Raw genomic sequence first — 24,132 nt, 5'->3', positions numbered from 1 at the left:
TTGTTGTTGTTACCAATATTCTTACAGTGTAAATATGTGGTGTAGTTCATTCTTGTTCCTTTTCTTCTACAGATAAACAGTCTTTGATTTTCACACCCCAGTTCTCTTTGCATTTTCTTCGGGCACGTTTGCAAAGCTGTGGGTTGTTTCGGGAACAATGTTTGCAGGACTCTAAAAAGAGTGTCAAAACCGCTCTGCCACACTCTCAGCTGCTGCTGCTGCCCCAAAAAGCACTGGCTGGCTTTGCTCACACAATCACAGTTGTGGTGGCATTTCTACCACACCACAGGACAGCGATGTTTTCCCTCTTCTCCTGGAAATACCTACAGCACTTGTGGGTAGCAAGGCAAACATGAGCCTCTTTTAGTGGCCCTTGTGAAATTGGACATGTGAAATGAGGTACACAAAGCCACAGGCCAGCTGAACCTGGCATCTCTGAATGGGTCTTTACATTCTTCCCAGGAAGATGAATGGCAATCACTATTTTGGCAGGGAGGAAAGTGCATCAGCTAGCAATTTGCTGTAGAAAATGTGCTTTCTGCTCCTCTCACAGCCAAAACTCCTACCCATTTCTTGGAAGTCCTTCTTAGATAAGGACCGTGTTCAACTGAGTGACAATGAAGCCAAATGGCAATGCCGCAATCAATTGTCCTGTACACAATCTCCTTCATCCACGTGGAAGGTTACTCACGGGCACACAAGAGGACGGAAGAAACCCTAATGCATCGTTGGACATCATAAAGTCAGACGTGTTGAGGGCTGAAGAAATCTTGCAGAGATATGGAAAGCTGCCCTGAAAACCCAGTTCGGGGAGAGCCTGAGCTCTTTTGTGCTTCTAGGCCTGAAGATGCTCAGCACCTTTCCCAGATGCTCAGCAGGCAGTAGGATTGTGCCTGAATCTGGCTCTGGAAATGCCAGTGCCTCAACTGAGAGCTGTGGCAATGATTTCCATTGCATGGAGAGGGGCCACAGTCCTGCAAGAGTCTTTCAGCAGAGCAAACAGCAGCCTGGAGGGTGGGCAGTGCTGCATCTGGACCACTGCATGCTCATCCTTCACCACAATGCAGAGCTGCCATGGATCACTTTTTCCATTTCTCCTGTTGGGTATGTTTTGGAGAAGTTGTTCTAGGTGGCTTTGGATGGTGATCCAAGTAGGAAGCAGCCATTCGCCTGCTGTGATATCCTTACAACTAGTCCTAACTTCTCATTGCCTTTGGTTTGATTGGGGGTGTTTTATCTGTTTGTTTGATTGGTTTCTTTGGGTTGGTTTCTTTGTGTTTTTCTCTCTTTTGCTTGGAGTTTCTTTTCCTTTTTTAGAAATGACTGGTGAAGTTGGCACAACCAAACTCCAGAAAACGTAAAGCAGGCTTGACTTTCCAGAAATTGCTTTTGGCTGGCTTTAGCTGCATTCCCCAGGATCACGATCAGCAGTAGATATTTGCAGGTTTTGCTCTGCATCCTCAGCCTGCCCAGATGTTGTTCAGTGTTTCAGCAGTGGAGAAGACGATGGATATTTTGCTAAACCTCCTTTCAAACAACAAAACTTGGGTTAGCACGACAGAAAAGAAGAAAAGAAAATCTTCGCCAGTTAGAACACAGCCAGAGTCCCACCATTTCCCCCTCCACTTTGCTTTCTTTTCTACATTTAGAGGTAAAGCTTCCATCTCCAAAAGCTTCCATCTCTCACTTCCTGATGTAGCCATTTGCTACCCTTTAGCCTTGACTGCCACGCATCGGACTGCTGTCCGTGTGGGGCTGGGGATGCTCAGCCTGGAAAGAGAAGGGGGCTGGCGAGGCCTCCCTGCAGCTCTAGGAAAGATGGGCACAGAGAGGAGAAGCCCTTCAACTGCAGGAGTGAGCTTGAAGCTGGATCTAATGAAGCTGCTCTTTTGCACTCAGGCTGCTGGGCCACTGGCCCAGGCTGTGCACAGAGGCTGGGGATGCTCCATCCTTGGCAACATCCAAGGCCAGCTGGGAGCGGGGCTCTGAGCAACCTCTTCTGGGCGAAGATTGCTCCGCTTGGAACAAGATGGTCTTTAGGGTCCCTTCCAAGCCCAAGCACCCAGGGATTCCGTCATTCATTCTACGGTCTCCGTTGTCCTCTTCAGCCTGGGCCTGAACTCCTGGCGGTGATGTCACAGTGCACGCTCCAGCTAGAACTTCCAGCATCCAGCAACGGCCACAACACAACCCTTGGCTCCTTGTGCCAGCACGCTCTTCATTCACCCTGCTCCAAGCCTACCCCTGTCACCTTGTTGCCACCTGCTCCCTGATTCCCCCAGCAGTCCCCAAAGCTCCCCATCGCTTGGATTTTGCTCTCCATCCCTGCAGGATGTCTGCATTTGTTCCAAAAGAGGTATGGTACTATTCCACGGAGGCGGACACCCCGCAGCTGCCTGGCTGGGCTGGAGCTCTGTGGGACAGGCTGGGAAATTTTGCTACCTCTGCAGGCTGGCACAGACCAAGAAGAGGAGACGGACGTCGATACACAGACTGATAGAGAAGAAGCCATGGAAGTGGACGGAGAGGATACTGGAGAGCAAGAGATGGATGTGGATATGTACGAGACAGAGGAAGAGATGGAGGTGGAAACGAAAGATTATATTGAAGAGATGGATATTGATCTAAAAGACAAGGAGGAAGACATGGTCTTGGGATGAAGACCGATGCCAGCAGCAGAACAGGCAGGTGCTCCCCACAGGCAGAGTGGGTCCCCTGCTGCCAGCCTGGGGCCAGGCTGGGAACTTCCTGCTCAGGGACACGCTAGCCCATGCACTGGATTCTGCTGGCCATCCCTGGCCTGGCCTGGGCTTGCTGTGGGCCATACAAGCCCTGTTCCAGTGCCTGGGCCACAGCCCCCAGCCAGGCTCCCTTCTGGCAGCAGAGTCCCACTGGGCCAGTGTCCCAGCCCGGCAGCACATGGAACACCCTTCCGTGCCTGACTGCACTGACCGTGCTACTTGTTTTTCCTTCCAGGACTTAGGGACATCACAGACACAGATGCCACCCTACTGTACATACGTTTTACAGTTGTTGTGTTCAGGATAGAAGTGTTAGAGTTTGTTTAAGTTGCCTGTAAATACGTTTCATAGAGTTTTGTTAGATCTGTTCTCAGGTAAATAGGTTCTATAGTTTGTTGTTGTTGTTGTTGTTGTTGTTACCAATATTCTTACAGTGTAAATATGTGGTGTAGTTCATTCTTGTTCCTTTTCTTCTACAGATAAACAGTCTTTGATTTTCACACCCCAGTTCTCTTTGCATTTTCTTCGGGCACGTTTGCAAAGCTGTGGGTTGTTTCGGGAACAATGTTTGCAGGACTCTAAAAAGAGTGTCAAAACCGCTCTGCCACACTCTCAGCTGCTGCTGCTGCCCCAAAAAGCACTGGCTGGCTTTGCTCACACAATCACAGTTGTGGTGGCATTTCTACCACACCACAGGACAGCGATGTTTTCCCTCTTCTCCTGGAAATACCTACAGCACTTGTGGGTAGCAAGGCAAACATGAGCCTCTTTTAGTGGCCCTTGTGAAATTGGACATGTGAAATGAGGTACACAAAGCCACAGGCCAGCTGAACCTGGCATCTCTGAATGGGTCTTTACATTCTTCCCAGGAAGATGAATGGCAATCACTATTTTGGCAGGGAGGAAAGTGCATCAGCTAGCAATTTGCTGTAGAAAATGTGCTTTCTGCTCCTCTCACAGCCAAAACTCCTACCCATTTCTTGGAAGTCCTTCTTAGATAAGGACCGTGTTCAACTGAGTGACAATGAAGCCAAATGGCAATGCCGCAATCAATTGTCCTGTACACAATCTCCTTCATCCACGTGGAAGGTTACTCACGGGCACACAAGAGGACGGAAGAAAGCCAAATGCATCGTTGGACATCATAAAGTCAGACGTGTTGAGGGCTGAAGAAATCTTGCAGAGATATGGAAAGCTGCCCTGAAAACCCAGTTCGGGGAGAGCCTGAGCTCTTTTGTGCTTCTAGGCCTGAAGATGCTCAGCACCTTTCCCAGATGCTCAGCAGGCAGTAGGATTGTGCCTGAATCTGGCTCTGGAAATGCCAGTGCCTCAACTGAGAGCTGTGGCAATGATTTCCGTTGCATGGAGAGGGGCCACAGTCCTGCAAGAGTCTTTCAGCAGAGCAAACAGCAGCCTGGAGGGTGGGCAGTGCTGCATCTGGACCACTGCATGCTCATCCTTCACCACAATGCAGAGCTGCCATGGATCAATTTTTCCATTTCTCCTGTTGGGTATGTTTTGGAGAAGTTGTTCTAGGTGGCTTTGGATGGTGATCCAAGTAGGAAGCAGCCATTCGCCTGCTGTGATATCCTTACAACTAGTCCTAACTTCTCATTGCCTTTGGTTTGGTTGGGGGTGTTTTATCTGTTTGTTTGATTGGTTTCTTTGGGTTGGTTTCTTTGTGTTTTTCTCTCTTTTGCTTGGAGTTTCTTTTCCTTTTTTAGAAATGACTGGTGAAGTTGGCACAACCAAACTCCAGAAAACGTAAAGCAGGCTTGACTTTCCAGAAATTGCTTTTGGCTGGCTTTAGCTGCATTCCCCAGGATCACGATCAGCAGTAGATATTTGCAGGTTTTGCTCTGCATCCTCAGCCTGCCCAGATGTTGTTCAGTGTTTCAGCAGTGGAGAAGACGATGGATATTTTGCTAAACCTCCTTTCAAACAACAAAACTTGGGTTAGCACGACACAAAAGAAGAAAAGAAAATCTTCGCCAGTTAGAACAGAGCCAGACTCCCACCATTTCCCCCTCCACTTCTCTTTCTTTTCTACATTTAGAGGTAAAGCTTCCATCTCTCACTTCCTGATGTAGCCATTTGCTACCCTTTAGCCTTGACTGCCACGCATCGGACTGCTGTCCGTGTGGGGCTGGGGATGCTCAGCCTGGAAAGAGAAGGGGGCTGGCGAGGCCTCCCTGCAGCTCTAGGAAAGATGGGCACAGAGAGGAGAAGCCTTTCAACTGCAGGAGTGAGCTTGAAGTTGGATCTAATGAAGCTGCTCTTTTCCACTCAGGCTGCTGGGCCACTGGCCCAGGCTGTGCACAGAGGCTGGGGATGCTCCATCCTTGGCAACATCCAAGGCCAGCTGGGAGCGGGGCTCTGAGCAACCTATTCTGGGCGCAGATTGCTCCGCTTGGAACAAGATGGTCTTTAGGGTCCCTTCCAAGCCCAAGCACCCAGGGATTCCATCATTCATTCTACGGTCTCCGTTGTCCACTTCAGCCTGGGCCTGAACTCCTGGCGGTGATGTCACAGTGCACGCTCCAGCTAGAACTTCCAGCATCCAGCAACGGCCACAACACAACCCTTGGCTCCTTGTGCCAGCACGCTCTTCATTCACCCTGCTCCAAGCCTACCCCTGTCACCTTGTTGCCACCTGCTCCCTGATTCCCCCAGCAGTCCCCAAAGCTCCCCATCGCTTGGATTTTGCTCTCCATCCCTGCAGGATGTCTGCATTTGTTCCAAAAGAGCTATGGTACTATTCCACGGAGGCGGACACCCCGCAGCTGCCTGGCTGGGCTGGAGCTCTGTGGGACAGGCTGGGAAATTTTGCTACCTCTGCAGGCTGGCACAGACCGAGAGGAGGAGACGGACGTCGATACACAGACTGATAGAGAAGAAGCCATGGAAGTGGACGGAGAGGATACTGGAGAGGAAGAGATGGATGTGGATATGTACGAGACAGAGGAAGAGATGGAGGTGGAAACGAAAGATTATATTGAAGAGATGGATATTGATCTAAAAGACAAGGAGGAAGACATGGTCTTGGGATGAAGACCGATGCCAGCAGCAGAACAGGCAGGTGCTCCCCACAGGCAGAGTGGGTCCCCTGCTGCCAGCCTGGGGCCGGGCTGGGCACTTCCTGCTCAGGGACACGCTAGCCCATGCACTGCATTCTGCTGGCCATCCCTGGCCTGGCCTGGGCTTGCTGTGGGCCATACAAGCCCTGTTCCAGTGCCTGGGCCACAGCCCCCAGCCAGGCTCCCTTCTGGCAGCAGAGTCCCACTGGGCCAGTGTCCCAGCCCGGCAGCACATGGAACACCCTTCCGTGCCTGACTGCACTGACCGTGCTACTTGTTTTTCCTTCCAGGACTTAGGGACATCACAGACACAGATGCCACCCTACTGTACATACGTTTTACAGTTGTTGTGTTCAGGATAGAAGTGTTAGAGTTTGTTTAAGTTGTCTGTAAATACGTTTCATAGAGTTTTGTTAGATCTGTTCTCAGGTAAATAGGTTCTATAGTTTGTTGTTGTTGTTGTTGTTGTTGTTGTTACCAATATTCTTACAGTGTAAATATGTGGTGTAGTTCATTCTTGTTCCTTTTCTTCTACAGATAAACAGTCTTTGATTTTCACACCCCAGTTCTCTTTGCATTTTCTTCGGGCACGTTTGCAACGCTGTGGGTTGTTTCGGGAACAATGTTTGCAGGACTCTAAAAAGAGTGTCAAAACCGCTCTGCCACACTCTCAGCTGCTGCTGCTGCCCCAAAAAGCACTGGCTGGCTTTGCTCACACAATCACAGTTGTGGTGGCATTTCTACCACACCACAGGACAGCGATGTTTTCCCTCTTCTCCTGGAAATACCTACAGCACTTGTGGGTAGCAAGGCAAACATGAGCCTCTTTTAGTGGCCCTTGTGAAATTGGACATGTGAAATGAGGTACACAAAGCCACAGGCCAGCTGAACCTGGCATCTCTGAATGGGTCTTTACATTCTTCCCAGGAAGATGAATGGCAATCACTATTTTGGCAGGGAGGAAAGTGCATCAGCTAGCAATTTGCTGTAGAAAATGTGCTTTCTGCTCCTCTCACAGCCAAAACTCCTACCCATTTCTTGGAAGTCCTTCTTAGATAAGGACCGTGTTCAACTGAGTGACAATGAAGCCAAATGGCAATGCCGCAATCAATTGTCCTGTACACAATCTCCTTCATCCACGTGGAAGGTTACTCACGGGCACACAAGAGGACGGAAGAAACCCAAATGCATCGTTGGACATCATAAAGTCAGACGTGTTGAGGGCTGAAGAAATCTTGCAGAGATATGGAAAGCTGCCCTGAAAACCCAGTTCGGGGAGAGCCTGAGCTCTTTTGTGCTTCTAGGCCTGAAGATGCTCAGCACCTTTCCCAGATGCTCTGCAGGCAGTAGGATTGTGCCTGAATCTGGCTCTGGAAATGCCAGTGCCTCAACTGAGAGCTGTGGCAATGATTTCCGTTGCATGGAGAGGGGCCACAGTCCTGCAAGAGTCTTTCAGCAGAGCAAACAGCAGCCTGGAGGGTGGTCAATGCTGCATCTGGACCACTGCATGCTCATCCTTCACCACAATGCAGAGCTGCCATGGATCAATTTTTCCATTTCTCCTGTTGGGTATGTTTTGGAGAAGTTGTTCTAGGTGGCTTTGGATGGTGATCCAAGTAGGAAGCAGCCATTCGCCTGCTGTGATATCCTTACAACTAGTCCTAACTTCTCATTGCCTTTGGTTTGGTTGGGGGTGTTTTATCTGTTTGTTTGATTGGTCTCTTTGGGTTGGTTTCTTTGTGTTTTTCCCTCTTTTGCTTGGAGTTTCTTTTCCTTTTTTAGAAATGACTGGTGAAGTTGGCACAACCAAACTCCAGAAAACGTAAAGCAGGCTTGACTTTCCAGAAATTGCTTTTGGCTGGCTTTAGCTGCATTCCCCAGGATCACCATCAGCAGTAGATATTTGCAGGTTTTGCTCTGCATCCTCAGCCTGCCCAGATGTTGTTCAGTGTTTCAGCAGTGGAGAAGACGATGGATATTTTGCTAAACCTCCTTTCAAACAACAAAACTTGGGTTAGCACGACACAAAAGAAGAAAAGAAAATCTTCGCCAGTTAGAACACAGCCAGAGTCCCACCATTTCCCCCTCCACTTTGCTTTCTTTTCTACATTTAGAAGTAAAGCTTCCATCTCCAAAAGCTTCCATCTCTCACTTCCTGATGTAGCCATTTGCTACCCTTTAGCCTTGACTGCCACGCATCGGACTGCTGTCCGTGTGGGGCTGGGGATGCTCAGCCTGGAAAGAGAAGGGGGCTGGCGAGGCCTCCCTGCAGCTCTAGGAAAGATGGGCACAGAGAGGAGAAGCCTTTCAACTGCAGGAGTGAGCTTGAAGTTGGATCTAATGAAGCTGCTCTTTTCCACTCAGGCTGCTGGGCCACTGGCCCAGGCTGTGCACAGAGGCTGGGGATGCTCCATCCTTGGCAACATCCAAGGCCAGCTGGGAGCGGGGCTCTGAGCAACCTATTCTGGGCGAAGATTGCTCCGCTTGGAACAAGATGGTCTTTAGGGTCCCTTCCAAGCCCAAGCACCCAGGGATTCCATCATTCATTCTACGGTCTCCGTTGTCCACTTCAGCCTGGGCCTGAACTCCTGGCGGTGATGTCACAGTGCACGCTCCAGCTAGAACTTCCAGCATCCAGCAACGGCCACAACACAACCCTTGGCTCCTTGTGCCAGCACGCTCTTCATTTACCCTGCTCCAAGCCTACCCCTGTCACCTTGTTGCCACCTGCTCCCTGATTCCCCCAGCAGTCCCCAAAGCTCCCCATCGCTTGGATTTTGCTCTCCATCCCTGCAGGATGTCTGCATTTGTTCCAAAAGAGGTATGGTACTATTCCACGGAGGCGGACACCCCGCAGCTGCCTGGCTGGGCTGGAGCTCTGTGGGACAGGCTGGGAAATTTTGCTACCTCTGCAGGCTGGCACAGACGGAGAGGAGGAGACGGACGTCGATACACAGACTGATAGAGAAGAAGCCATGGAAGTGGACGGAGAGGATACTGGAGAGGAAGAGATGGATGTGGATATGTACGAGACAGAGGAAGAGATGGAGGTGGAAACGAAAGATTATATTGAAGAGATGGATATTGATCTAAAAGACAAGGAGGAAGACATGGTCTTGGGATGAAGACCGATGCCAGCAGCAGAACAGGCAGGTGCTCCCCACAGGCAGAGTGGGTCCCCTGCTGCCAGCCTGGGGCCGGGCTGGGCACTTCCTGCTCAGGGACACGCTAGCCCATGCACTGCATTCTGCTGGCCATCCCTGGCCTGGCCTGGGCTTGCTGTGGGCCATACAAGCCCTGTTCCAGTGCCTGGGCCACAGCCCCCAGCCAGGCTCCCTTCTGGCAGCAGAGTCCCACTGGGCCAGTGTCCCAGCCCGGCAGCACATGGAACACCCTTCCGTGCCTGACTGCACTGACCGTGCTACTTGTTTTTCCTTCCAGGACTTAGGGACATCACAGACACAGATGCCACCCTACTGTACATACGTTTTACAGTTGTTGTGTTCAGGATAGAAGTGTTAGAGTTTGTTTAAGTTGTCTGTAAATACGTTTCATAGAGTTTTGTTAGTTCTGTTCTCAGGTAAATAGGTTCTATAGTTTGTTGTTGTTGTTGTTGTTGTTGTTACCAATATTCTTACAGTGTAAATATGTGGTGTAGTTCATTCTTGTTCCTTTTCTTCTACAGATAAACAGTCTTTGATTTTCACACCCCAGTTCTCTTTGCATTTTCTTCGGGCACGTTTGCAAAGCTGTGGGTTGTTTCGGGAACAATGTTTGCAGGACTCTAAAAAGAGTGTCAAAACCGCTCTGCCACACTCTCAGCTGCTGCTGCTGCCCCAAAAAGCACTGGCTGGCTTTGCTCACACAATCACAGTTGTGGTGGCATTTCTACCACACCACAGGACAGCGATGTTTTCCCTCTTCTCCTGGAAATACCTACAGCACTTGTGGGTAGCAAGGCAAACATGAGCCTCTTTTAGTGGCCCTTGTGAAATTGGACATGTGAAATGAGGTACACAAAGCCACAGGCCAGCTGAACCTGGCATCTCTGAATGGGTCTTTACATTCTTCCCAGGAAGATGAATGGCAATCACTATTTTGGCAGGGAGGAAAGTGCATCAGCTAGCAATTTGCTGTAGAAAATGTGCTTTCTGCTCCTCTCACAGCCAAAACTCCTACCCATTTCTTGGAAGTCCTTCTTAGATAAGGACCGTGTTCAACTGAGTGACAATGAAGCCAAATGGCAATGCCGCAATCAATTGTCCTGTACACAATCTCCTTCATCCACGTGGAAGGTTACTCACGGGCACACAAGAGGACGGAAGAAAGCCAAATGCATCGTTGGACATCATAAAGTCAGACGTGTTGAGGGCTGAAGAAATCTTGCAGAGATATGGAAAGCTGCCCTGAAAACCCAGTTCGGGGAGAGCCTGAGCTCTTTTGTGCTTCTAGGCCTGAAGATGCTCAGCACCTTTCCCAGATGCTCAGCAGGCAGTAGGATTGTGCCTGAATCTGGCTCTGGAAATGCCAGTGCCTCAACTGAGAGCTGTGGCAATGATTTCCGTTGCATGGAGAGGGGCCACAGTCCTGCAAGAGTCTTTCAGCAGAGCAAACAGCAGCCTGGAGGGTGGGCAGTGCTGCATCTGGACCACTGCATGCTCATCCTTCACCACAATGCAGAGCTGCCATGGATCAATTTTTCCATTTCTCCTGTTGGGTATGTTTTGGAGAAGTTGTTCTAGGTGGCTTTGGATGGTGATCCAAGTAGGAAGCAGCCATTCGCCTGCTGTGATATCCTTACAACTAGTCCTAACTTCTCATTGCCTTTGGTTTGGTTGGGGGTGTTTTATCTGTTTGTTTGATTGGTTTCTTTGGGTTGGTTTCTTTGTGTTTTTCCCTCTTTTGCTTGGAGTTTCTTTTCCTTTTTTAGAAATGACTGGTGAAGTTGGCACAACCAAACTCCAGAAAACGTAAAGCAGGCTTGACTTTCCAGAAATTGCTTTTGGCTGGCTTTAGCTGCATTCCCCAGGATCACGATCAGCAGTAGATATTTGCAGGTTTTGCTCTGCATCCTCAGCCTGCCCAGATGTTGTTCAGTGTTTCAGCAGTGGAGAAGACGATGGATATTTTGCTAAACCTCCTTTCAAACAACAAAACTTGGGTTAGCACGACAGAAAAGAAGAAAAGAAAATCTTCGCCAGTTAGAACACAGCCAGAGTCCCACCATTTCCCCCTCCACTTTGCTTTCTTTTCTACATTTAGAGGTAAAGCTTCCATCTCCAAAAGCTTCCATCTCTCACTTCCTGATGTAGCCATTTGCTACCCTTTAGCCTTGACTGCCACGCATCGGACTGCTGTCCGTGTGGGGCTGGGGATGCTCAGCCTGGAAAGAGAAGGGGGCTGGCGAGGCCTCCCTGCAGCTCTAGGAAAGATGGGCACAGAGAGGAGAAGCCTTTCAACTGCAGGAGTGAGCTTGAAGTTGGATCTAATGAAGCTGCTCTTTTCCACTCAGGCTGCTGGGCCACTGGCCCAGGCTGTGCACAGAGGCTGGGGATGCTCCATCCTTGGCAACATCCAAGGCCAGCTGGGAGCGGGGCTCTGAGCAACCTATTCTGGGCGCAGATTGCTCCGCTTGGAACAAGATGGTCTTTAGGGTCCCTTCCAAGCCCAAGCACCCAGGGATTCCATCATTCATTCTACGGTCTCCGTTGTCCACTTCAGCCTGGGCCTGAACTCCTGGCGGTGATGTCACAGTGCACGCTCCAGCTAGAACTTCCAGCATCCAGCAACGGCCACAACACAACCCTTGGCTCCTTGTGCCAGCACGCTCTTCATTCACCCTGCTCCAAGCCTACCCCTGTCACCTTGTTGCCACCTGCTCCCTGATTCCCCCAGCAGTCCCCAAAGCTCCCCATCGCTTGGATTTTGCTCTCCATCCCTGCAGGATGTCTGCATTTGTTCCAAAAGAGCTATGGTACTATTCCACGGAGGCGGACACCCCGCAGCTGCCTGGCTGGGCTGGAGCTCTGTGGGACAGGCTGGGAAATTTTGCTACCTCTGCAGGCTGGCACAGACCGAGAGGAGGAGACGGACGTCGATACACAGACTGATAGAGAAGAAGCCATGGAAGTGGACGGAGAGGATACTGGAGAGGAAGAGATGGATGTGGATATGTACGAGACAGAGGAAGAGATGGAGGTGGAAACGAAAGATTATATTGAAGAGATGGATATTGATCTAAAAGACAAGGAGGAAGACATGGTCTTGGGATGAAGACCGATGCCAGCAGCAGAACAGGCAGGTGCTCCCCACAGGCAGAGTGGGTCCCCTGCTGCCAGCCTGGGGCCGGGCTGGGCACTTCCTGCTCAGGGACACGCTAGCCCATGCACTGGATTCTGCTGGCCATCCCTGGCCTGGCCTGGGCTTGCTGTGGGCCATACAAGCCCTGTTCCAGTGCCTGGGCCACAGCCCCCAGCCAGGCTCCCTTCTGGCAGCAGAGTCCCACTGGGCCAGTGTCCCAGCCCGGCAGCACATGGAACACCCTTCCGTGCCTGACTGCACTGACCGTGCTACTTGTTTTTCCTTCCAGGACTTAGGGACATCACAGACACAGATGCCACCCTACTGTACATACGTTTTACAGTTGTTGTGTTCAGGATAGAAGTGTTAGAGTTTGTTTAAGTTGTCTGTAAATACGTTTCATAGAGTTTTGTTAGATATGTTTTCAGGTAAATAGGTTCTATAGTTTGTTGTTGTTGTTGTTGTTGTTGTTACCAATATTCTTACAGTGTAAATATGTGGTGTAGTTCATTCTTGTTCCTTTTCTTCTACAGATAAACAGTCTTTGATTTTCACACCCCAGTTCTCTTTGCATTTTCTTCGGGCACGTTTGCAAAGCTGTGGGTTGTTTCGGGAACAATGTTTGCAGGACTCTAAAAAGAGTGTCAAAACCGCTCTGCCACACTCTCAGCTGCTGCTGCTGCCCCAAAAAGCACTGGCTGGCTTTGCTCACACAATCACAGTTGTGGTGGCATTTCTACCACACCACAGGACAGCGATGTTTTCCCTCTTCTCCTGGAAATACCTACAGCACTTGTGGGTAGCAAGGCAAACATGAGCCTCTTTTAGTGGCCCTTGTGAAATTGGACATGTGAAATGAGGTACACAAAGCCACAGGCCAGCTGAACCTGGCATCTCTGAATGGGTCTTTACATTCTTCCCAGGAAGATGAATGGCAATCACTATTTTGGCAGGGAGGAAAGTGCATCAGCTAGCAATTTGCTGTAGAAAATGTGCTTTCTGCTCCTCTCACAGCCAAAACTCCTACCCATTTCTTGGAAGTCCTTCTTAGATAAGGACCGTGTTCAACTGAGTGACAATGAAGCCAAATGGCAATGCCGCAATCAATTGTCCTGTACACAATCTCCTTCATCCACGTGGAAGGTTACTCACGGGCACACAAGAGGACGGAAGAAAGCCAAATGCATCGTTGGACATCATAAAGTCAGACGTGTTGAGGGCTGAAGAAATCTTGCAGAGATATGGAAAGCTGCCCTGAAAACCCAGTTCGGGGAGAGCCTGAGCTCTTTTGTGCTTCTAGGCCTGAAGATGCTCAGCACCTTTCCCAGATGCTCAGCAGGCAGTAGGATTGTGCCTGAATCTGGCTCTGGAAATGCCAGTGCCTCAACTGAGAGCTGTGGCAATGATTTCCGTTGCATGGAGAGGGGCCACAGTCCTGCAAGAGTCTTTCAGCAGAGCAAACAGCAGCCTGGAGGGTGGGCAGTGCTGCATCTGGACCACTGCATGCTCATCCTTCACCACAATGCAGAGCTGCCATGGATCAATTTTTCCATTTCTCCTGTTGGGTATGTTTTGGAGAAGTTGTTCTAGGTGGCTTTGGATGGTGATCCAAGTAGGAAGCAGCCATTCGCCTGCTGTGATATCCTTACAACTAGTCCTAACTTCTCATTGCCTTTGGTTTGGTTGGGGGTGTTTTATCTGTTTGTTTGATTGGTTTCTTTGGGTTGGTTTCTTTGTGTTTTTCCCTCTTTTGCTTGGAGTTTCTTTTCCTTTTTTAGAAATGACTGGTGAAGTTGGCACAACCAAACTCCAGAAAACGTAAAGCAGGCTTGACTTTCCAGAAATTGCTTTTGGCTGGCTTTAGCTGCATTCCCCAGGATCACGATCAGCAGTAGATATTTGCAGGTTTTGCTCTGCATCCTCAGCCTGCCCAGATGTTGTTCAGTGTTTCAGCAGTGGAGAAGACGATGGATATTTTGCTAAACCTCCTTTCAAACAACAAAACTTGGGTTAGCACGACAGAAAAGAAGAAAAGAAAATCTTCGCCAGTTAGAACACAGCCAGAGTCCCACCATTTCCCCCTCCACTTTGCTTTCTTTTCTACATTTAGAGGTAAAGCTTCCATCTCCAAAAGCTTCCATCTCTCACTTCCTGATGTAGCCATTTGCTACCCTTTAGCCTTGACTGCCACGCATCGGACTGCTGTCCGTGTGGGGCTGGGGATGCTCAGCCTGGAAAGAGAAGGGGGCTGGCGAGGCCTCCCTGCAGCTCTAGGAAAGATGGGCACAGAGAGGAGAAGCCTTTCAACTGCAGGAGTGAGCTTGAAGTTGGATCTAATGAAGCTGCTCTTTTCCACTCAGGCTGCTGGGCCACTGGCCCAGGCTGTGCACAGAGGCTGGGGATGCTCCATCCTTGGCAACATCCAAGGCCAGCTGGGAGCGGGGCTCTGAGCAACCTATTCTGGGCGCAGATTGCTCCGCTTGGAACAAGATGGTCTTTAGGGTCCCTTCCAAGCCCAAGCACCCAGGGATTCCGTCATTCATTCTACGGTCTCCGTTGTCCACTTCAGCCTGGGCCTGAACTCCTGGCGGTGATGTCACAGTGCACGCTCCAGCTAGAACTTCCAGCATCCAGCAACGGCCACAACACAACCCTTGGCTCCTTGTGCCAGCACGCTCTTCATTCACCCTGCTCCAAGCCTACCCCTGTCACCTTGTTGCCACCTGCTCCCTGATTCCCCCAGCAGTCCCCAAAGCTCCCCATCGCTTGGATTTTGCTCTCCATCCCTGCAGGATGTCTGCATTTGTTCCAAAAGAGGTATGGTACTATTCCACGGAGGCGGACACCCCGCAGCTGCCTGGCTGGGCTGGAGCTCTGTGGGACAGGCTGGGAAATTTTGCTACCTCTGCAGGCTGGCACAGACCGAGAGGAGGAGACGGACGTCGATACACAGACTGATAGAGAAGAAGCCATGGAAGTGGACGGAGAGGATACTGGAGAGGAAGAGATGGATGTGGATATGTACGAGACAGAGGAAGAGATGGAGGTGGAAACGAAAGATTATATTGAAGAGATGGATATTGATCTAAAAGACAAGGAGGAAGACATGGTCTTGGGATGAAGACCGATGCCAGCAGCAGAACAGGCAGGTGCTCCCCACAGGCAGAGTGGGTCCCCTGCTGCCAGCCTGGGGCCGGGCTGGGCACTTCCTGCTCAGGGACACGCTAGCCCATGCACTGCATTCTGCTGGCCATCCCTGGCCTGGCCTGGGCTTGCTGTGGGCCATACAAGCCCTGTTCCAGTGCCTGGGCCACAGCCCCCAGCCAGGCTCCCTTCTGGCAGCAGAGTCCCACTGGGCCAGTGTCCCAGCCCGGCAGCACATGGAACACCCTTCCGTGCCTGACTGCACTGACCGTGCTACTTGTTTTTCCTTCCAGGACTTAGGGACATCACAGACACAGATGCCACCCTACTGTACATACGTTTTACAGTTGTTGTGTTCAGGATAGAAGTGTTAGAGTTTGTTTAAGTTGCCTGTAAATACGTTTCATAGAGTTTTGTTAGATCTGTTCTCAGGTAAATAGGTTCTATAGTTTGTTGTTGTTGTTGTTGTTGTTGTTACCAATATTCTTACAGTGTAAATATGTGGTGTAGTTCATTCTTGTTCCTTTTCTTCTACAGATAAACAGTCTTTGATTTTCACACCCCAGTTCTCTTTGCATTTTCTTCGGGCACGTTTGCAAAGCTGTGGGTTGTTTCGGGAACAATGTTTGCAGGACTCTAAAAAGAGTGTCAAAACCGCTCTGCCACACTCTCAGCTGCTGCTGCTGCCCCAAAAAGCACTGGCTGGCTTTGCTCACACAATCACAGTTGTGGTGGCATTTCTACCACACCACAGGACAGCGATGTTTTCCCTCTTCTCCTGGAAATACCTACAGCACTTGTGAGTAGCAAGGCAAACATGAGCCTCTTTTAGTGGCCCTTGTGAAATTGGACATGTGAAATGAGGTACACAAAGCCACAGGCCAGCTGAACCTGGCATCTCTGAATGGGTCTTTACATTCTTCCCAGGAAGATGAATGGCAATCACTATTTTGGCAGGGAGGAAAGTGCATCAGCTAGCAATTTGCTGTAGAAAATGTGCTTTCTGCTCCTCTCACAGCCAAAACTCCTACCCATTTCTTGGAAGTCCTTCTTAGATAAGGACCGTGTTCAACTGAGTGACAATGAAGCCAAATGGCAATGCCGCAATCAATTGTCCTGTACACAATCTCCTTCATCCACGTGGAAGGTTACTCACGGGCACACAAGAGGACGGAAGAAAGCCAAATGCATCGTTGGACATCATAAAGTCAGACGTGTTGAGGGCTGAAGAAATCTTGCAGAGATATGGAAAGCTGCCCTGAAAACCCAGTTCGGGGAGAGCCTGAGCTCTTTTGTGCTTCTAGGCCTGAAGATGCTCAGCAGCTTTCCCAGATGCTCAGCAGGCAGTAGGATTGTGCCTGAATCTGGCTCTGGAAATGCCAGTGCCTCAACTGAGAGCTGTGGCAATGATTTCCGTTGCATGGAGAGGGGCCACAGTCCTGCAAGAGTCTTTCAGCAGAGCAAACAGCAGCCTGGAGGGTGGGCAGTGCTGCATCTGGACCACTGCATGCTCATCCTTCACCACAATGCAGAGCTGCCATGGATCAATTTTTCCATTTCTCCTGTTGGGTATGTTTTGGAGAAGTTGTTCTAGGTGGCTTTGGATGGTGATCCAAGTAGGAAGCAGCCATTCGCCTGCTGTGATATCCTTACAACTAGTCCTAACTTCTCATTGCCTTTGGTTTGGTTGGGGGTGTTTTATCTGTTTGTTTGATTGGTTTCTTTGGGTTGGTTTCTTTGTGTTTTTCCCTCTTTTGCTTGGAGTTTCTTTTCCTTTTTTAGAAATGACTGGTGAAGTTGGCACAACCAAACTCCAGAAAACGTAAAGCAGGCTTGACTTTCCAGAAATTGCTTTTGGCTGGCTTTAGCTGCATTCCCCAGGATCACGATCAGCAGTAGATATTTGCAGGTTTTGCTCTGCATCCTCAGCCTGCCCAGATGTTGTTCAGTGTTTCAGCAGTGGAGAAGACGATGGATATTTTGCTAAACCTCCTTTCAAACAACAAAACTTGGGTTAGCACGACACAAAAGAAGAAAAGAAAATCTTCGCCAGTTAGAACACAGCCAGAGTCCCACCATTTCCCCCTCCACTTTGCTTTCTTTTCTACATTTAGAGGTAAAGCTTCCATCTCCAAAAGCTTCCATCTCTCACTTCCTGATGTAGCCATTTGCTACCCTTTAGCCTTGACTGCCACGCATCGGACTGCTGTCCGTGTGGGGCTGGGGATGCTCAGCCTGGAAAGAGAAGGGGGCTGGCGAGGCCTCCCTGCAGCTCTAGGAAAGATGGGCACAGAGAGGAGAAGCCTTTCAACTGCAGGAGTGAGCTTGAAGTTGGATCTAATGAAGCTGCTCTTTTCCACTCAGGCTGCTGGGCCACTGGCCCAGGCTGTGCACAGAGGCTGGGGATGCTCCATCCTTGGCAACATCCAAGGCCAGCTGGGAGCGGGGCTCTGAGCAACCTATTCTGGGCGCAGATTGCTCCGCTTGGAACAAGATGGTCTTTAGGGTCCCTTCCAAGCCCAAGCACCCAGGGATTCCGTCATTCATTCTACGGTCTCTGTTGTCCACTTCAGCCTGGGCCTGAACTCCTGGCGGTGATGTCACAGTGCACGCTCCAGCTAGAACTTCCAGCATCCAGCAACGGCCACAACACAACCCTTGGCTCCTTGTGCCAGCACGCTCTTCATTCACCCTGCTCCAAGCCTACCCCTGTCACCTTGTTGCCACCTGCTCCCTGATTCCCCCAGCAGTCCCCAAAGCTCCCCATCGCTTGGATTTTGCTCTCCATCCCTGCAGGATGTCTGCATTTGTTCCAAAAGAGCTATGGTACTATTCCACGGAGGCGGACACCCCGCAGCTGCCTGGCTGGGCTGGAGCTCTGTGGGACAGGCTGGGAAATTTTGCTACCTCTGCAGGCTGGCACAGACGGAGAGGAGGAGACGGACGTCGATACACAGACTGATAGAGAAGAAGCCATGGAAGTGGACGGAGAGGATACTGGAGAGGAAGAGATGGATGTGGATATGTACGAGACAGAGGAAGAGATGGAGGTGGAAACGAAAGATTATATTGAAGAGATGGATATTGATCTAAAAGACAAGGAGGAAGACATGGTCTTGGGATGAAGACCGATGCCAGCAGCAGAACAGGCAGGTGCTCCCCACAGGCAGAGTGGGTCCCCTGCTGCCAGCCTGGGGCCGGGCTGGGCACTTCCTGCTCAGGGACACGCTAGCCCATGCACTGCATTCTGCTGGCCATCCCTGGCCTGGCCTGGGCTTGCTGTGGGCCATACAAGCCCTGTTCCAGTGCCTGGGCCACAGCCCCCAGCCAGGCTCCCTTCTGGCAGCAGAGTCCCACTGGGCCAGTGTCCCAGCCCGGCAGCACATGGAACACCCTTCCGTGCCTGACTGCACTGACCGTGCTACTTGTTTTTCCTTCCAGGACTTAGGGACATCACAGACACAGATGCCACCCTACTGTACATACGTTTTACAGTTGTTGTGTTCAGGATAGAAGTGTTAGAGTTTGTTTAAGTTGTCTGTAAATACGTTTCATAGAGTTTTGTTAGATCTGTTCTCAGGTAAATAGGTTCTATAGTTTGTTGTTGTTGTTGTTGTTGTTGTTACCAATATTCTTACAGTGTAAATATGTGGTGTAGTTCATTCTTGTTCCTTTTCTTCTACAGATAAACAGTCTTTGATTTTCACACCCCAGTTCTCTTTGCATTTTCTTCGGGCACGTTTGCAAAGCTGTGGGTTGTTTCGGGAACAATGTTTGCAGGACTCTAAAAAGAGTGTCAAAACCGCTCTGCCACACTCTCAGCTGCTGCTGCTGCCCCAAAAAGCACTGGCTGGCTTTGCTCACACAATCACAGTTGTGGTGGCATTTCTACCACACCACAGGACAGCGATGTTTTCCCTCTTCTCCTGGAAATACCTACAGCACTTGTGGGTAGCAAGGCAAACATGAGCCTCTTTTAGTGGCCCTTGTGAAATTGGACATGTGAAATGAGGTACACAAAGCCACAGGCCAGCTGAACCTGGCATCTCTGAATGGGTCTTTACATTCTTCCCAGGAAGATGAATGGCAATCACTATTTTGGCGGGGAGGAAAGTGCATCAGCTAGCAATTTGCTGTAGAAAATGTGCTTTCTGCTCCTCTCACAGCCAAAACTCCTACCCATTTCTTGGAAGTCCTTCTTAGATAAGGACCGTGTTCAACTGAGTGACAATGAAGCCAAATGGCAATGCCGCAATCAATTGTCCTGTACACAATCTCCTTCATCCACGTGGAAGGTTACTCACGGGCACACAAGAGGACGGAAGAAAGCCAAATGCATCGTTGGACATCATAAAGTCAGACGTGTTGAGGGCTGAAGAAATCTTGCAGAGATATGGAAAGCTGCCCTGAAAACCCAGTTCGGGGAGAGCCTGAGCTCTTTTGTGCTTCTAGGCCTGAAGATGCTCAGCAGCTTTCCCAGATGCTCAGCAGGCAGTAGGATTGTGCCTGAATCTGGCTCTGGAAATGCCAGTGCCTCAACTGAGAGCTGTGGCAATGATTTCCGTTGCATGGAGAGGGGCCACAGTCCTGCAAGAGTCTTTCAGCAGAGCAAACAGCAGCCTGGAGGGTGGGCAGTGCTGCATCTGGACCACTGCATGCTCATCCTTCACCACAATGCAGAGCTGCCATGGATCAATTTTTCCATTTCTCCTGTTGGGTATGTTTTGGAGAAGTTGTTCTAGGTGGCTTTGGATGGTGATCCAAGTAGGAAGCAGCCATTCGCCTGCTGTGATATCCTTACAACTAGTCCTAACTTCTCATTGCCTTTGGTTTGGTTGGGGGTGTTTTATCTGTTTGTTTGATTGGTTTCTTTGGGTTGGTTTCTTTGTGTTTTTCCCTCTTTTGCTTGGAGTTTCTTTTCCTTTTTTAGAAATGACTGGTGAAGTTGGCACAACCAAACTCCAGAAAACGTAAAGCAGGCTTGACTTTCCAGAAATTGCTTTTGGCTGGCTTTAGCTGCATTCCCCAGGATCACGATCAGCAGTAGATATTTGCAGGTTTTGCTCTGCATCCTCAGCCTGCCCAGATGTTGTTCAGTGTTTCAGCAGTGGAGAAGACGATGGATATTTTGCTAAACCTCCTTTCAAACAACAAAACTTGGGTTAGCACGACAGAAAAGAAGAAAAGAAAATCTTCGCCAGTTAGAACACAGCCAGAGTCCCACCATTTCCCCCTCCACTTTGCTTTCTTTTCTACATTTAGAGGTAAAGCTTCCATCTCCAAAAGCTTCCATCTCTCACTTCCTGATGTAGCCATTTGCTACCCTTTAGCCTTGACTGCCACGCATCGGACTGCTGTCCGTGTGGGGCTGGGGATGCTCAGCCTGGAAAGAGAAGGGGGCTGGCGAGGCCTCCCTGCAGCTCTAGGAAAGATGGGCACAGAGAGGAGAAGCCTTTCAACTGCAGGAGTGAGCTTGAAGTTGGATCTAATGAAGCTGCTCTTTTCCACTCAGGCTGCTGGGCCACTGGCCCAGGCTGTGCACAGAGGCTGGGGATGCTCCATCCTTGGCAACATCCAAGGCCAGCTGGGAGCGGGGCTCTGAGCAACCTATTCTGGGCGCAGATTGCTCCGCTTGGAACAAGATGGTCTTTAGGGTCCCTTCCAAGCCCAAGCACCCAGGGATTCCGTCATTCATTCTACGGTCTCCGTTGTCCACTTCAGCCTGGGCCTGAACTCCTGGCGGTGATGTCACAGTGCACGCTCCAGCTAGAACTTCCAGCATCCAGCAACGGCCACAACACAACCCTTGGCTCCTTGTGCCAGCACGCTCTTCATTCACCCTGCTCCAAGCCTACCCCTGTCACCTTGTTGCCACCTGCTCCCTGATTCCCCCAGCAGTCCCCAAAGCTCCCCATCGCTTGGATTTTGCTCTCCATCCCTGCAGGATGTCTGCATTTGTTCCAAAAGAGCTATGGTACTATTCCACGGAGGCGGACACCCCGCAGCTGCCTGGCTGGGCTGGAGCTCTGTGGGACAGGCTGGGAAATTTTGCTACCTCTGCAGGCTGGCACAGACGGAGAGGAGGAGACGGACGTCGATACACAGACTGATAGAGAAGAAGCCATGGAAGTGGACGGAGAGGATACTGGAGAGGAAGAGATGGATGTGGATATGTACGAGACAGAGGAAGAGATGGAGGTGGAAACGAAAGATTATATTGAAGAGATGGATATTGATCTAAAAGACAAGGAGGAAGACATGGTCTTGGGATGAAGACCGATGCCAGCAGCAGAACAGGCAGGTGCTCCCCACAGGCAGAGTGGGTCCCCTGCTGCCAGCCTGGGGCCGGGCTGGGCACTTCCTGCTCAGGGACACGCTAGCCCATGCACTGCATTCTGCTGGCCATCCCTGGCCTGGCCTGGGCTTGCTGTGGGCCATACAAGCCCTGTTCCAGTGCCTGGGCCACAGCCCCCAGCCAGGCTCCCTTCTGGCAGCAGAGTCCCACTGGGCCAGTGTCCCAGCCCGGCAGCACATGGAACACCCTTCCGTGCCTGACTGCACTGACCGTGCTACTTGTTTTTCCTTCCAGGACTTAGGGACATCACAGACACAGATGCCACCCTACTGTACATACGTTTTACAGTTGTTGTGTTCAGGATAGAAGTGTTAGAGTTTGTTTAAGTTGCCTGTAAATACGTTTCATAGAGTTTTGTTAGATCTGTTCTCAGGTAAATAGGTTCTATAGTTTGTTGTTGTTGTTGTTGTTGTTGTTACCAATATTCTTACAGTGTAAATATGTGGTGTAGTTCATTCTTGTTCCTTTTCTTCTACAGATAAACAGTCTTTGATTTTCACACCCCAGTTCTCTTTGCATTTTCTTCGGGCACGTTTGCAACGCTGTGGGTTGTTTCGGGAACAATGTTTGCAGGACTCTAAAAAGAGTGTCAAAACCGCTCTGCCACACTCTCAGCTGCTGCTGCTGCCCCAAAAAGCACTGGCTGGCTTTGCTCACACAATCACAGTTGTGGTGGCATTTCTACCACACCACAGGACAGCGATGTTTTCCCTCTTCTCCTGGAAATACCTACAGCACTTGTGGGTAGCAAGGCAAACATGAGCCTCTTTTAGTGGCCCTTGTGAAATTGGACATGTGAAATGAGGTACACAAAGCCACAGGCCAGCTGAACCTGGCATCTCTGAATGGGTCTTTACATTCTTCCCAGGAAGATGAATGGCAATCACTATTTTGGCGGGGAGGAAAGTGCATCAGCTAGCAATTTGCTGTAGAAAATGTGCTTTCTGCTCCTCTCACAGCCAAAACTCCTACCCATTTCTTGGAAGTCCTTCTTAGATAAGGACCGTGTTCAACTGAGTGACAATGAAGCCAAATGGCAATGCCGCAATCAATTGTCCTGTACACAATCTCCTTCATCCACGTGGAAGGTTACTCACGGGCACACAAGAGGACGGAAGAAAGCCAAATGCATCGTTGGACATCATAAAGTCAGACGTGTTGAGGGCTGAAGAAATCTTGCAGAGATATGGAAAGCTGCCCTGAAAACCCAGTTCGGGGAGAGCCTGAGCTCTTTTGTGCTTCTAGGCCTGAAGATGCTCAGCAGCTTTCCCAGATGCTCAGCAGGCAGTAGGATTGTGCCTGAATCTGGCTCTGGAAATGCCAGTGCCTCAACTGAGAGCTGTGGCAATGATTTCCGTTGCATGGAGAGGGGCCACAGTCCTGCAAGAGTCTTTCAGCAGAGCAAACAGCAGCCTGGAGGGTGGGCAGTGCTGCATCTGGACCACTGCATGCTCATCCTTCACCACAATGCAGAGCTGCCATGGATCAATTTTTCCATTTCTCCTGTTGGGTATGTTTTGGAGAAGTTGTTCTAGGTGGCTTTGGATGGTGATCCAAGTAGGAAGCAGCCATTCGCCTGCTGTGATATCCTTACAACTAGTCCTAACTTCTCATTGCCTTTGGTTTGGTTGGGGGTGTTTTATCTGTTTGTTTGATTGGTTTCTTTGGGTTGGTTTCTTTGTGTTTTTCCCTCTTTTGCTTGGAGTTTCTTTTCCTTTTTTAGAAATGACTGGTGAAGTTGGCACAACCAAACTCCAGAAAACGTAAAGCAGGCTTGACTTTCCAGAAATTGCTTTTGGCTGGCTTTAGCTGCATTCCCCAGGATCACGATCAGCAGTAGATATTTGCAGGTTTTGCTCTGCATCCTCAGCCTGCCCAGATGTTGTTCAGTGTTTCAGCAGTGGAGAAGACGATGGATATTTTGCTAAACCTCCTTTCAAACAACAAAACTTGGGTTAGCACGACAGAAAAGAAGAAAAGAAAATCTTCGCCAGTTAGAACACAGCCAGAGTCCCACCATTTCCCCCTCCACTTTGCTTTCTTTTCTACATTTAGAGGTAAAGCTTCCATCTCCAAAAGCTTCCATCTCTCACTTCCTGATGTAGCCATTTGCTACCCTTTAGCCTTGACTGCCACGCATCGGACTGCTGTCCGTGTGGGGCTGGGGATGCTCAGCCTGGAAAGAGAAGGGGGCTGGCGAGGCCTCCCTGCAGCTCTAGGAAAGATGGGCACAGAGAGGAGAAGCCTTTCAACTGCAGGAGTGAGCTTGAAGTTGGATCTAATGAAGCTGCTCTTTTCCACTCAGGCTGCTGGGCCACTGGCCCAGGCTGTGCACAGAGGCTGGGGATGCTCCATCCTTGGCAACATCCAAGGCCAGCTGGGAGCGGGGCTCTGAGCAACCTATTCTGGGCGCAGATTGCTCCGCTTGGAACAAGATGGTCTTTAGGGTCCCTTCCAAGCCCAAGCACCCAGGGATTCCGTCATTCATTCTACGGTCTCTGTTGTCCACTTCAGC

At 50.1% G+C, this 24,132-nt stretch overlaps 1 long non-coding RNA gene across 1 annotated transcript; it reads left to right on the top strand.

The window, feature by feature from the left end:
- Positions 1–11,614: 11,614 nt before the first annotated feature.
- On the top strand, positions 11,615–22,116 carry LOC147648663 (uncharacterized). The gene is made up of 7 exons (XR_015279997.1): positions 11,615–11,792; positions 11,882–12,115; positions 12,408–14,935; positions 15,030–15,263; positions 15,556–18,088; positions 18,178–18,411; positions 18,704–22,116. It is a non-coding gene; the product is annotated as an uncharacterized LOC147648663 (long non-coding RNA).
- Positions 22,117–24,132: the final 2,016 nt, after the last annotated feature.

This window comes from Cyanistes caeruleus, chromosome 31, assembly GCF_971803275.1.
Source record: "Cyanistes caeruleus chromosome 31, bCyaCae1.hap1.1, whole genome shotgun sequence".
Lineage (NCBI taxonomy): Eukaryota > Metazoa > Chordata > Aves > Passeriformes > Paridae > Cyanistes > Cyanistes caeruleus.
Note: the sequence above shows the minus strand (reverse complement) of the source record. Positions and strands in the feature narration are given on the sequence as shown.